Raw genomic sequence first — 12932 nt, 5'->3', positions numbered from 1 at the left:
AGAACCCAAAGCCTTAATACCTCCCTAATTTGAACCCACACACTCACCAGCCCCGAGAGATCCTGAGCTCGAATGTGTATCTATTTCCGAAGGAACTTCACTTGCCCTAGAGGCCACCCTAGCACCAAACCTACCCATATCACACAGGGTTTCTCACACTGTTGCACACACACACACACACACACACACACACACACACACACACACACACATACACACAGGTCTTCCCCCTGTTCCACAATACACTCTCCTGCAGTCTGGCTTCCCTTCCACTTCCCTCCCTTCCAGAAGGTTCCATAGAAAGGGTTCCAGGATTTCTTCCAAGAATGAGGGACCCTCTGCTGCTCAGCAATGCTGGGTCCTCAGCTGCATCCCCTTAGACTTTGGCTGCAAATTCATCTCAAGGTTCACTGCAGTAAGGCATCTGGGCTCAACACCACCCAGAGAGGACCCAGGAAGCAAAGGTCAGATCTAGCCTGTGGACATACAGGTAATTGCTTGCCTTCGTCACCAGATGACATCTCCTTTTACTTGACTCCTTATGAAAGCAAACATCTCCAGCAACAAGTTGAATGGTGTGTGGAGTCAAAGAATCAAGTCAGCAAGAGAAAAAGTTATCAGGCATTTGCAAGACTATGGGTATTTGGCAAGTCATTATTTCTTCTAAGCCTTCTTTGCCACGAGTCTATATACTTGAGCAGATAATAGATCTGTCAGATGTTTAACAAGTAAAAGACCAGATAGATTACACCTTTCCTGGCCCCCAGGTTCCTCTCCCATAAAAGCCACAATTCTCCCTTGAATCTTCTCAACAACTTACTGAGGTCTTGAAGCTTCACAACTTTCCAAGATCTTACAGCTTCCATATAGATCATGGGTGGAACCCAGCTATCTCTGATTCCCAAGCAACCCTGGAAGTCTCAAGCTTCCAACATAAAACAATCATATACTCCAGTCTCTACCTCTAGTAACCTCAAGTTTTGGAGGATGGAGTTTTATGACTTCAATAATGAAGAGAGTCAGCTTAGGGAAGAATAGTTACGTGGAGTGGGTTTGGAAGAGGAGTTTTCACACAACACATCTGGTTTTGGTTTTGGTTGTTGTTGTTGTTGTTGTTTTTAATATGAGTATACTGTAGCTGTCTTTAGACACACCAGAAGAGGACATCAGATCCCATGACAGACATTTGTGAGCTACCATGTTGTTGCTGGGAATTGAACTCAGGACCTCTGGAAGAGCAGTCAGTGCTTGCTCTTAACAGCTGAACCATCTCTCCAGCCCAACACATCTGTTCTTGATGGCTAGAAAAACTTGTGCTAGTGTGAAGACTGATAGCATGTTTGAAATGCTTTCCTGGCATGCCCATGGCTATTTTCCTTCTTTCCTAGTTTCTCTTTACCACATGGCTTGCTGGAAATGTATGTCATCTTATTGTTTTGAAAGTTAGCTGCCTGCAGGTATTTCATAAACCAGGTAGATGATGCATAAGAAATTCACAGACGAGAGACCATCCAGCAGACAGGAAATCGTGGACAGGGCTCAGCTTCACTCCTTGTCAGTCTACTACCACAAAAGCCTTCTAGTTCTGGAAATGTGACCTTCTCACACTTTATTTATATTTGGATATAGGATATGGAGAAGCCCTGATAATAAGCAGCTAGAATTTGGAGAAAGAGTCAGTTGAGATTCTGGGCCACCCAGTGGTGCTCCCAGCTTCAACACAGGGTACATGGTGCTCTATCAGAAGTACTTCAGCATCCTGCCCTGTCTCCAGCTCTTCTTGAATTAGGCTTTCAATCTTGTTAAGCCTAGACTCTCAGCTCCACCCCAAAAGCTCTCAGCTGGCTGAGTGGGAATGCTAAGAGACAAAAAGAAGACATCAGAAATAACTCCAAAGTGCCACGGCTGCATTCCACCTGCCCTTTCAGATCAGTGGATTAGAGCAGAGGCAAATCTTGGGGGAACAGAGAGGGACTCCCAGGCAGAGAAACCTGTATTTTTTCAATTGGCTGTTGGTATTTCTAGAGAGAGATGATTCTTCCTACCCATGAGTTGGCTAATCATGGTCTTTTGAAGAACAGGTCACAAGTCCCAACCCGGATGCACTAGGCATATAGAAGATATCACTTAATACCTAGTAGTATATCCAGCCAACTTATAGAACTGTCCCTAACATATGGTGGTTGAGATGTCTAATGCCAGTGTCATTAAATGTTCTTTCTATCCTTCTTTCTTCATTTGCATTATTCCACGCTTACCATATAGTCTACCTCTTGGTTTCAGTAGGTCCATCTACTTTCAGGGAAAGATCAAGTGTGTGCTTGTGAAAGAGTCCCTGCAACCTTGGTTCACACGCTAGTGAGTTAGCTTCTGAGAGCCCTTCAATCTTATGTGCATAGTCTACCCCTGAGTCCCTCTGCTAAGTACGCCTACTCACAAAGCTGTTTTAAGTCTAAAGTCCATTATGAAGAGTTCAGCAGGGGAGATGCATCAAACCAGGAGACTCTGGCAGCTGAACTGCTTCAGATCTTTGAATCAAACATGACTCACTACAAGTGCTTTTTTTTTTTGACATTTCAACTCTGTTTCTCTCACAATTCTTCCTGGAGCTACTACCACAGAAGACAGGACAACTGCTGGTGGGCTTGCTGGCACCAGCTTTCTGACTAACCTTCTCAGCCCAGTCCCTGGAAGACACTTCGTCAGGTATAGCCTAAGAAATGGCCCTCTGTTGGGCCATTCTAACCAAAACCTGTGGATAAGTACCCACTGCCTAGTCAAACGCAGACCTACAAGGCCCACTGGCCAGGTTTCCAGCCCATCTCAGACCAGAAATGCAGATGGTCACCTTGGAGAACTAACAGGTCATGAGTTTCCATATGTCAGCACAGTCCATTACATGAACTGGATCCAAGAAATAAGAAGGTAAAATATAAAGTGCATGGATTTAATAACAATAAACAGGTTGGCAGGGATACAAAATCAGGATTATTTGCACTGCTGGTAAGAATTTAAAATGTTATAACTTGGCTTGGGGATGTTGCTCAGTGGTAGAGCATTTGCCTGCTGTGTGCTTGGGTTCAACTCTGGCATTTAAAAAGTAATTTGCAGCATCCCTGGCGGGGGGTGACGGTTTGACAATACATTAATCTGAAATGTCTTTAGAGTTAAACTGCATTTTATCATCAATCCAATTTTTGCAGGATTTTCTCCTAAGGAAATAAGCCATACTCAAAGATCAAACCTCAAAAATGTTTATTGTAATTTTTTTATATTAGTGAAAAGCTACATGTAAACTAAATATTTAAAAGATAAGATTGGTAAATAAACAGTATGGTTCATATAACAAAAAACGATTCCTGATACATTGTTGGACAAGAATGTTGGCTGCAAAACTATGCCTAGAAAATTCTGAAGGAGATGCTGCAAAAGGCCAGACATTGTTAGCATGGTCTTGTGTCTGAGTGGGTGAATGTATGGGTACCTTTCCCTTTTCACCTGCTCCTCAGTTTTTTTTTGGGGGGGGGGTGTTTTTGTCTTTTTTTAAAAAAGTTTCTCCTGGCAAATACAGAAGTGGATGCTCACAGCCATCCATTGGACAGAGCACAGGGTCCCCAACGAAAGAGCTAGAGAAAGTACCCAAAGAGCTAAAGGGGTTTGCAGCCCCATAGGAGGAACAACAATATGAACTAACCAGTACCTCCAGAGCTTCTTGGAACTAAACCACCAATCAAAGAAAACACATGGTGGGTCTCATGGCTCTAGCTGCATATGTAGCAGAGGATGGCCTAGTCAGCCATCAATGGGAGGAGAGGCCCTTGGTCCTGTGAAGGCTCTATGCCCCAGTATAGGGGAATGCTAGGGCCAAGAAGCAGGAGTGGGTAGGTTGGGGAGCAGGCGGAGGGGGAGGAGATAGAGAATTTTCTGAGGGGAACTAGGGAAGGGGATAACATTTGAAATGTAAATAAAGAAAATATCTAATAAAAAATGCTTCTCATTTGTGCACACTAAGTGTACATTATGTAAATAATAACAAATAGAATAGTTTGTTTTTCCAAGGGTAGCCTGTGTGATATTTGCCCAGATGTGAATTCAAATCCCAGTTAGGCCACCGATCCTTTAGACACTACATATGCCCAAGCCTGGATTGAGAAATTCCTTTTCTTACAAGGTGGTTGGGGCACTTACAGGGTGAAGCATAACCGCAGCGTGGCCCAGAGCACACCCTGAATAATGCTTTCTCTTTCCTTCCTACATGTTCAAAATCACTTCGGCGTGAGAGTCTACACGTGTGACGGCTGAATGCGACCCTATTCGTGTAGAATGTAGATCTGAAAAATCTGTAGAGGAGCTGGGGGTGTGGCTCAGTGGTAGAGCACTTCCAAGCATACACAGTGCCCCTAGTTTCAATATCCAACAGTGAAAACAACTATCAGAGACTTGTGTTAAACACCCCTATCTTAGTAACTTTAGATCAGATCTAAAGAGACAGACAGACATCCCCCACTACAAGTCAAGGTAAAAAAGGCCAGTTGTGTTACCCAACCCCACCGGTAGGTGGAGCCGGTCTCTACCCTTGTGCCCACGCAGCCTGTCGCACCACCCCATTAGATAATGGGTATCACAGGGTTGATGGAACACACCCCCCATTAAAACTTACCGCAACCACCCAGGGCTCTCCTCTCTCTCCCCACATACCTCAAACCACTTCCTGCCCGCAGCTTCCACACCTCTGTCACACTCCGCCCCACCTTACAGACTCAGTCTTTGGAATTAGACCTCCTCATCCATAAATCTGATTCTCTATCAGAAACCCAGCTAGAAGTTGCTGTGCCTTTTCCCAGCTTCTAACTCATTTACCAAATTTTCTGACTGCCTAGTAAATATTTCGTGAAGTGTTAGAAACCAGAGAGGAAACACACGGAGGCCCGGCTTTGGCAGCCTCTCAGCCTGGAGGAAGCAGGTCATCACGTGATTCTGCTGTATTATTATAACCAATGCACTGTACGACCAATACAGGCTTGCAAGAGGCCAGCAGCTGTTCTCAACACTTCATAGACATGAATCTCCATTTGGTCTTCATAACCTGTCTCAAGAGCTTGAGTAAAATAATCTCTGTTTAACAAGTGAAGGAAGTGGAGCACAGAAAAGGTAATTTGTCTAAGCACAAGCTGTAAATAACCAAAACTATATTTGGAATGAAATTTTGTGCTCTTCAAAATAACCTAAAAGCCCAATGTGGTGGTGCACACCCGCAATTCCAGCACTTGGAGGTAAGGCTGGAAGCCTAAGGCTAGCCTTAGGCATATGGTGAATTCAAAGCCAGCCTAGGCTACATGCGACTGGGACACAAAAAGCATGGAAAAAGCATGGAGCTGGAGAGGCAGGTGGCTCCGTGGTTGAGGGCCTGTGCTGCTCTTGCAGAGGAGTAGAGTTCAGTTCCCAGAATCTTTATGTCTTCACACCATCCCTAACTCCAGGTCCAGGGCATCTGGTGGCAACTTGAGACCTCCACGAGTGTCAGGCACACACAAAGTGCACTTACATATATGCAGGAAAAGTGTCATACGCATAAAATAAAAACGAACCTTTTTTAAAAGTGAGATTTCAAGACGGTCGGGGAGTAAAGGTGCTTGTCACCCAGCCGCATGACCTGAGTTTGTCCCCAGGACCCACAAGTAGAAGGAGAAAACCAAGACCTGTAATTTGTCTTCTGGCCTCCACACATGCTTTGAGGAACGTACATACATGCATACAAACATACATACGTACATGCATGTAATAAATTTAAAACATAATGAAACAAAGCCTGATTATTCCAAAGAATGTGTCGTATCTAGTAATGCTTACTATATTATAAATTATAATTTAGAAAGATTATATATTAATTAAATTATACATGACTAATCTATTACATGTCAATCTAAATGATAGTTATACATTTAAAAACTACATAAAAATTCTTAAGAAAGATTGCATCGTCTCACGTGTTTACAGATATCTTCAACATCTGACTATTTTTTCTTTTTCTTTCTTATAGTAATACAGATTGAACTCAGAGCCTTGCACATTTTGAGCAAGTGCTCTACCACTGAAGTCTATATATCCCCTGCCCAGGATCCGACTAACCAGCAAGCAAAACAGATTCTGGTATCTCATGTTAATTCTGTCCATAGGGATTTGTTATTTGGTTGAACTGTGTGAAAAAGTTTGGCCTCACACAGAACCGGAATAGGAAAGGGAGGGGTGTGAGTGGACTACTCCTACGTGCAAATATTCCCCTTGGATAGTCCACCAAAATGTGACAAGTGCTGGTTTCTTAAAAGCTTGCTGCAGAGTGGAATCTGAAACTGATAGCTGTGGTTTGCATGTTTGTGTCCCTTCCAAAGTTCGTGTTGAAACTTAGCCTCCGGATGCTTCAGCATTAAGCAGCTAAGCCTTTAGAGGGCATTGGCAATCTTATAAAAAAGCTGGAGAAAAGCATCCAACCCCGTTTTGGTCTTTTATGGTAATTTTCCATCACTATAGTGAAAATTTGCTATAAATCATTAGGCAGTAACAAAATGATTATTTGGACACAAAATCTTGCAAGTTTTAGTTTACGATCTAAGAGTTCCATTATCTTTAGGTCTGTGGAGAGGCCACATTATCATGGTGGGACGAGACATGTACCCCAGCTGAGAAAAGAGGGGGAGAAGAGGGCTTGTGATCTTATATCCTTGTCAAGTGTGTCCAGTGACGGTAAGACCCCTGCTAAGTCCCACCTCTTGAGGGTACCATTGCCTTCCAATAGTGCATAGGCTGGGGACCAAACCTTTCACATAGGAGCCTTCAGAAGACTCTCCTCTCCCTCCCTCCCTCCCTCCCTTCCTCCCTCCCTCCCTCCCTCCTTCTCTCCCGCCTCCCTCCCCCGCTGCCCCCCCCCCCGCCAACTACCCAAGGATCAATAAGCACAGTGTTGTAGCTAGCTCCAAGCCACTCCAAGCCATTTCCAAGCCAAGGGAAAATGGCACTCAGATAAAGTCATGTAGTTCAGCTCCCACCTCAAACACTCTGCTCAGCTTTTGTCATCAGACTGCCACTGTCCTTCAAAGGACACTTTCCAGGTCATAGCTATTTTGTCACAGAGATTGTTGCACAGTTCAGGAGTTGAAAGGCAGTGATAGCATATGAAGTGTTCCGTCTAGAGACATTTTTCTACCAGTACATTTTTTTAAGGATTTTTTTAAAATAATACATAAAATTTCTGTGTGCATGTGGGTTTGTGCTCACGTGACTACAGGTGCCCACAGAGTCCAGTAGAGGGTACCAGATCACCTTGAATTGTAGTTACAGATGGTTGGGATGGCCCTACATGGGTGCTGGGAGCCAAGCTGGGGCTCTCGGTAGAGCAGAACACACCCTTAAACTATCTCTCCAGGACAGGATCACAACTTTGATTCAAAATAAAACAGTGGTTTTATCTTTGATTGCTTTTGACTGCCCCTTCTTCTCCCCCATTCTACCCCTTTCTCCCCATCCCCTGCTTCCCTACCCACTGCCAAAAAGAAAAAGTGCAAATAGCACCTTAGGAGTTGTAAACTTGCTAGTTCAGTAATGGACTCACGGGTATACCCTGGGTTCTTCTGGAGACCCCCAGCACTTCATTACACTACATTACACTATGACCCAGTGTGAATCCAGAATGCTTGAATGAGCTGCTAACTCTGAGTGGTCCTTTTCCAATATCCTTAGAGTCCTTGAACTCCAAGTCCCAGCTTTGATGGTTCACTAACATCCTCAGATCCACAAAGTAGACCCAGCACAGACTGGGTAAGCCTCAGTTCACCTCCCCTAGACACGGGTTGGGAAGGGCATGAGACTTGGCACCCAGAGCCCATGCTGTGTGCCCTGCTCTCATCACCTCTGTTTGCCAGTTAGGAAACTGAGGCTATGAGGAGGAGGGACTCCACATAGAGCTGTCCAGCACGAAAGCATGCCGCATGTCATCTTCCTGTCTGTTCCCACACTCCCTTCCTGCCTGGCTGACTTTCTTCCCCGCAGTGCTCCAGTTGCTAAGCGTCTAGCATGCCTCACCACCAAAATTTCCTGACATGAGAAAATTCCCAGCACTGGCTGGCCACTTGAGTCTTTCAGTGTCTGAGTTACTTATAGTCACAGATCACTAAGACACTGGAAACTGTGCCACGTCAGAGTCCCTGGCACACAGAACTGATAAAGTTGACAAGGTTTGTGTCTGCTATTGTGCATAGTTTTGGTGACTAGGACACAAAGGCTTTCCTCTGGGACACATTTCCAGCTGAGCTGTTGAGTTGGTCATCTCTGTCTCGGCTGCACAGAGAGGAGGTTGACATCCTCTGGGCCCCGGGTCCTCCCTGGATGAGCTGAAGTCACATGGCAATGCAGCAGGATACGAAGCACATCCTAAGACGCAGCTCCAGGAAAGTTCAGCCCAAAATAAACCTGAAGTCTAAGTAAATAAAGCATTGGGAATATTTTGGGAGAGCAATTCCACAAAGCACAAAAAAAAAAAAAAAAAAAAAAAAGGCAGGGAAATGGGAACACAATTGTCCACAGCCTTTGTTGTACAGTTCTGTCTTCTGATACAGCTTGCTAAGATCCTGTTGAGTATCTCACATTTGTAAAGGCAGGAGTGAGCCAGGGTCAGAAAAATTACATTGTTTCTTCTGAGAGACTGGTGTCATTTAAGCACTGGTTTGAGACAGGGCGGGGAGCTTGATGAGGACTGGGGGCTCTGGTGATTAAAGCAGGATGGAAGGAGAATATAATCTGTGCCAAGGGACCTGGAGGGATCGGCTAAGGAGCACTCTGTTGAGTCACACAGGCTCTTGTCTCCCGGGGGGCGAGAGGGGAGGCACTCGGAGTCTTCATGATCTCACAGGATGAAAGGAGAAAGAACGCTGTTACAGAAAGGGGCAATGTGCATGGCTGTGCATGTGGCTGAAGGGCAGGGCGTGTGCTTACCATGTGCAGGGCATGTGCTTAGCATGTGCAGGGCATGTGCTTAGCGTGTGTAGGACTCTGGGTTCAATTGTCAAAATAAACAAAACAAAGTTGGAGTGAGATAACACTCATATATTAAGCGCCATCTCAATAAGCACTTAATAGCAAATCAAACAGAGCCATCATTGTGATTCATGCAATCCTGCACTTTTCAATCATGCAGCCAAAATCTAATTAATGTTTATTATCCCCCAACTAAGTACTGAGACTATTACAGTTCTAAGAAACTATCTGTGCTCTTAAGACGCTTGCAAGCTAGTGGGAGGCAATGATAAACTAAAGCTATTAAACAGGCAATTGAGGAAAAAGGTACTGAGAAAGGCTGCCTTATAACTTTGACCTTTATAGGGCCCGCGAGATGGTTCAGTGGGCAGAGTCACTGACAACCGGAGTGTGGTCTCTGGAATATACATGGTGGAAGGAGAGAACTGACACCTCAAGTTGTCCTTTAACCGCCACATGAATGCCACAGCTCACTGCACACATGCCTCCACAATCAATCAACCAACCACCCAATCAATCAATCGATAATGTATTAAGATGCTAAAAGAACAAAAGTAAAATCCCAGAGAGGAGGTGGCTGGGATTTTGGCAGACGGAGGTACATGTTGACTATAAACCCAGTGACTTTTTTCTGTCTACGTTTTTGCTTCACTTCGATCCTTCAGAATTTCTGGCCATGGTGGCTCATATCTTTAATCATATCTTTGGGAGGCAGAGGTGTCTCTGTGAGTTCCAGGCCAGTCTTGTCTAGTCTACCCAGGGCTACATAGTGACACTCTAAACGCTTCAGAATAGGTAAAACATGGAGGACCTTGATTTAAACATGAGAAGCAAAAACTTGTTGGAATTGACTTAGACACGCAGGTTGAAGCAACGGTGGAAGTCTGGATGGCACTGTTTTTAGGTTTGGAGACAGATAGACCTGGGTTTGAATCCTGCTGTTGCCATTTGTACAAATTACTTACATCTCAGGATCAGCTGGGCCCATGAAAACTCAGCAATATGGCTACCCAAACAAATCTTGACTAATGATCAGACCAATTGACGTGCAAAGCTCAAACCAGGAAGCCTCACAAGGCCTCGACCCTAGATGAAGCACTATAGGCCATCAGTAGCTACTGGGGGAATCAGCTCTCTCCAGAAACCAGCTCACTGGCAGGTTATGCAGTCCCAAGTGGTCAGCCCTATGTATGTGTAGCTACCAGCAACACTACATGGACTCAGTAGGTTGCATATTGTGTACACATGTATGTGTGTGTATGGGACAACAACTAAAGAATCCGTCAGGAACTTGAGGGTGAGTTAGGGCAGGGGAGTTGGAAGGGGGACAGAGAGGGGTGGAAATTATGTAAATACAGTACTCATACATGAAATTCACAAATAAAATAACACACTCGAGAGCATGTGCGCACACACACACACACACACACACACATGCAATATGGCCTTGGGGGTGAGGGGGGGGGGGGTGTGAGAGAGAGAGAGAATAAAGCTACCAGAGCACCAGACACAGAACATTCTCTTCTTTCGCTGAGATCAAACAGGGCATCTCTCATCTTCAGTTCCCTCAGTATGTACGTCTCTGCACCACCAAGCCTTGGTTGGAGCTGCTGCCATCTCTCAACTGCATTATGGGAAGACATTGGATGCTTGTCTCTGCTCCACAACCTGCCCTGCTCCAGTCCTGTCCTTTGGTAACAACTAATATTGCTATGAAACTCATGGGGGCAGGGGAGGAACTCATGCCTTTCTCCTGTTCCAGTTCCTTGCTTGGCTCTCCTGTCTTCATAGTCATCTGATGGGCTTCAGGGCCTTCAGTATCCAGCCCTCAGATGCCTGTCCTGCCCTTGCTCCTTGTCAGACTCCATGTTTGTCTCTGGAACTCGGAAGGTCATTCTTCTACCTTGGATACCACATCCCTGCTAACCATACTCTTCTCCTACAGGCTAAAGCCTCTTTCTCCAGATTCATCCCAGAAGTGTTAGGCTCCTAAGCTGCTCCTAGAAGCAAGCTATGATTCCCTTCCCCTCTTCACCTCAAGCAAATGTGGAGTTGGCTACACCCATCTATGCTCTCATAACCCCATCCTTGCATTTCCCCCATGAAGTATATGCTATTACCGTCCACCTCCATGTATCCATCACAAGATAGAGACCTTTAGGAGTATGTGGGAAGCCACATGTGCTGTTGTAGAGTGGCACTGACTACTGCTGGCCACCACGCATAAGTTTGGACAAACAAACAATGTGTACATATGCAGTAAAGTTTTTTGCAAAGACACTGCCTGGCCCGGGCATGATAATGAGGCTTTGAGAGTATAACCAATCAGATGTGATACATGCAAATGAGGTATGATAATGAGGCTCTGTGAGGTACAGAGAGAGAGAGAGAGAGAGAGAGTAGCCAATCAGATGAGGAACATGCAAATGAGGCACAGTGCATAACCAATCCGGGTGTGAGACACGCCACTCCTAGGCCTATAAAAGCAGCACCAGTTCTGGGTTCGGGGTCTCTTCGCCTCTGCAATCAAGCTCTCCCAATAAATGTGTGCAGAAGGATCCTGTGTCGTTACTGCTGGCCAGTCCGGCTAGCGCAAGAGGAGTACGTTTTATAGCTTTTATTCATTGTTTGGGCTACTTGAAGGAATGCACAGATGGGCCTGGTGGTATGTGCCTGTAATCAAAGCTAAGTAGTGAGGCTGAGGCAGGAAGATTGCAAATTCAAGGCCAGAAACTCAATGAAACCTGATGTGAAAATAAAAGCGAGAAGAGGGCTGAGGGTATAGATCAGTAACAGAGTGACTGCTTCACGTGCGTAAGGCCCCAGGTTCAGTCCCCAGTACGAAAGAGAGGGGAAGATGGAGAGATGGATGAAAGAATGAGTGTTTTCCCGATCTCCACCTAGTGAAGATAGAGATGATATTCAAACTAAAGTCAAAGCAATGGTCAATAGCAAATACTCTCATCATCCTGGTTGAAACCTAACTAAAGCCTGAAGTAGAAGAAGAAGAATCACAGCCCCAGAACATTCTCCCCTTCCGGGCCCTCCCACACACATCTTCAACAACATCTCTGCTTAATATGGACTCCTTTTGGTGAGGAAATTATGTCTCTTGAGGACTGAAGGACTCCTTGTCGTGTACAAAATCATTATTGTTTGAGAAGGCATTGGCTTCTCTGAGTCAGTTGACATCACTTTTCGTGACAGTGATTAGCAGGGGGGTTTCCTGGGTCCAGGACTCTGGTTGGCAAGAGGGCTTGGAGAGTGGGAAACACCTCCGTTCAACAGAAAGTTCCTGGAATTTTGAGCAAGTGTGTGTGTGTGTGTGTGTGTGTGTGTGTGTGTGTGTGTGTGTGTGTGTGTTTTCTTAGTCATACAAATGTATTGAGCTAACCATTCTTCTGTCAATATTTGTGAACTGAAAATACAACAAACTGTCCCCTGTACTGGTCAAAGTCTAGACATTGACTGATGGGACCAGGAACAAAATTCCCTGGGAACAAAAAAAAAACAAAGATTTCAAAACTGGCTGTAGAAAAATGGGTTTCCGGTTCTGGAGAGCTTTGCCCATGGTAGAAAGAGCACTCATCTACCACCGAGTACCATGGGGACATGAAAGATGGAGGCCCTTAAACGCTACAGTGAGTAGTAATAACACCTTGTGCTGGGGGCACATCTACTGGCTCCTCTCTAATCTTGAGCCTTAAGAATTTCTATCTCTAATTTCCAATTTCAAAACAATCCACAGAGAAGTTGAAGGACTGCCACTGGTCAGGGAGCTGATGTCAGAGATAGGTTTACATCTAACCCTTTTTTATTTTGTTACCCAGGACCCTTAATCCTACCCCAATCCAGCCACTACTGCCTTTCCCCTGAGTAACTAAAGAGTCCTTTTCCTTGTATGC

The 12932-nt window shown here is 45.0% G+C and overlaps 1 long non-coding RNA gene across 2 annotated transcripts; it reads left to right on the top strand.

Moving 5' to 3' along the window:
- The first annotated feature begins 2478 nt into the window (after positions 1-2478).
- Positions 2479-11248, top strand: Gm40217. Of its 2 annotated transcripts, none has more exons than XR_867967.1 (4): positions 2479-2925; positions 6041-6150; positions 6629-6741; positions 10590-11248. It is a non-coding gene; the product is annotated as a predicted gene, 40217 (long non-coding RNA). The 2 variants fall into 2 exon arrangements; XR_867968.2 differs by lacking the exon at positions 2479-2925 and adding an exon at positions 5026-5151.
- The last annotated feature ends 1684 nt before the right edge of the window (positions 11249-12932 follow it).

The sequence above is a fragment of the Mus musculus genome, chromosome 4, assembly GCF_000001635.26.
Source record: "Mus musculus strain C57BL/6J chromosome 4, GRCm38.p6 C57BL/6J".
In the NCBI taxonomy this organism is placed as follows: Eukaryota; Metazoa; Chordata; class Mammalia; order Rodentia; family Muridae; genus Mus; species Mus musculus.
Note: the sequence above shows the minus strand (reverse complement) of the source record. Positions and strands in the feature narration are given on the sequence as shown.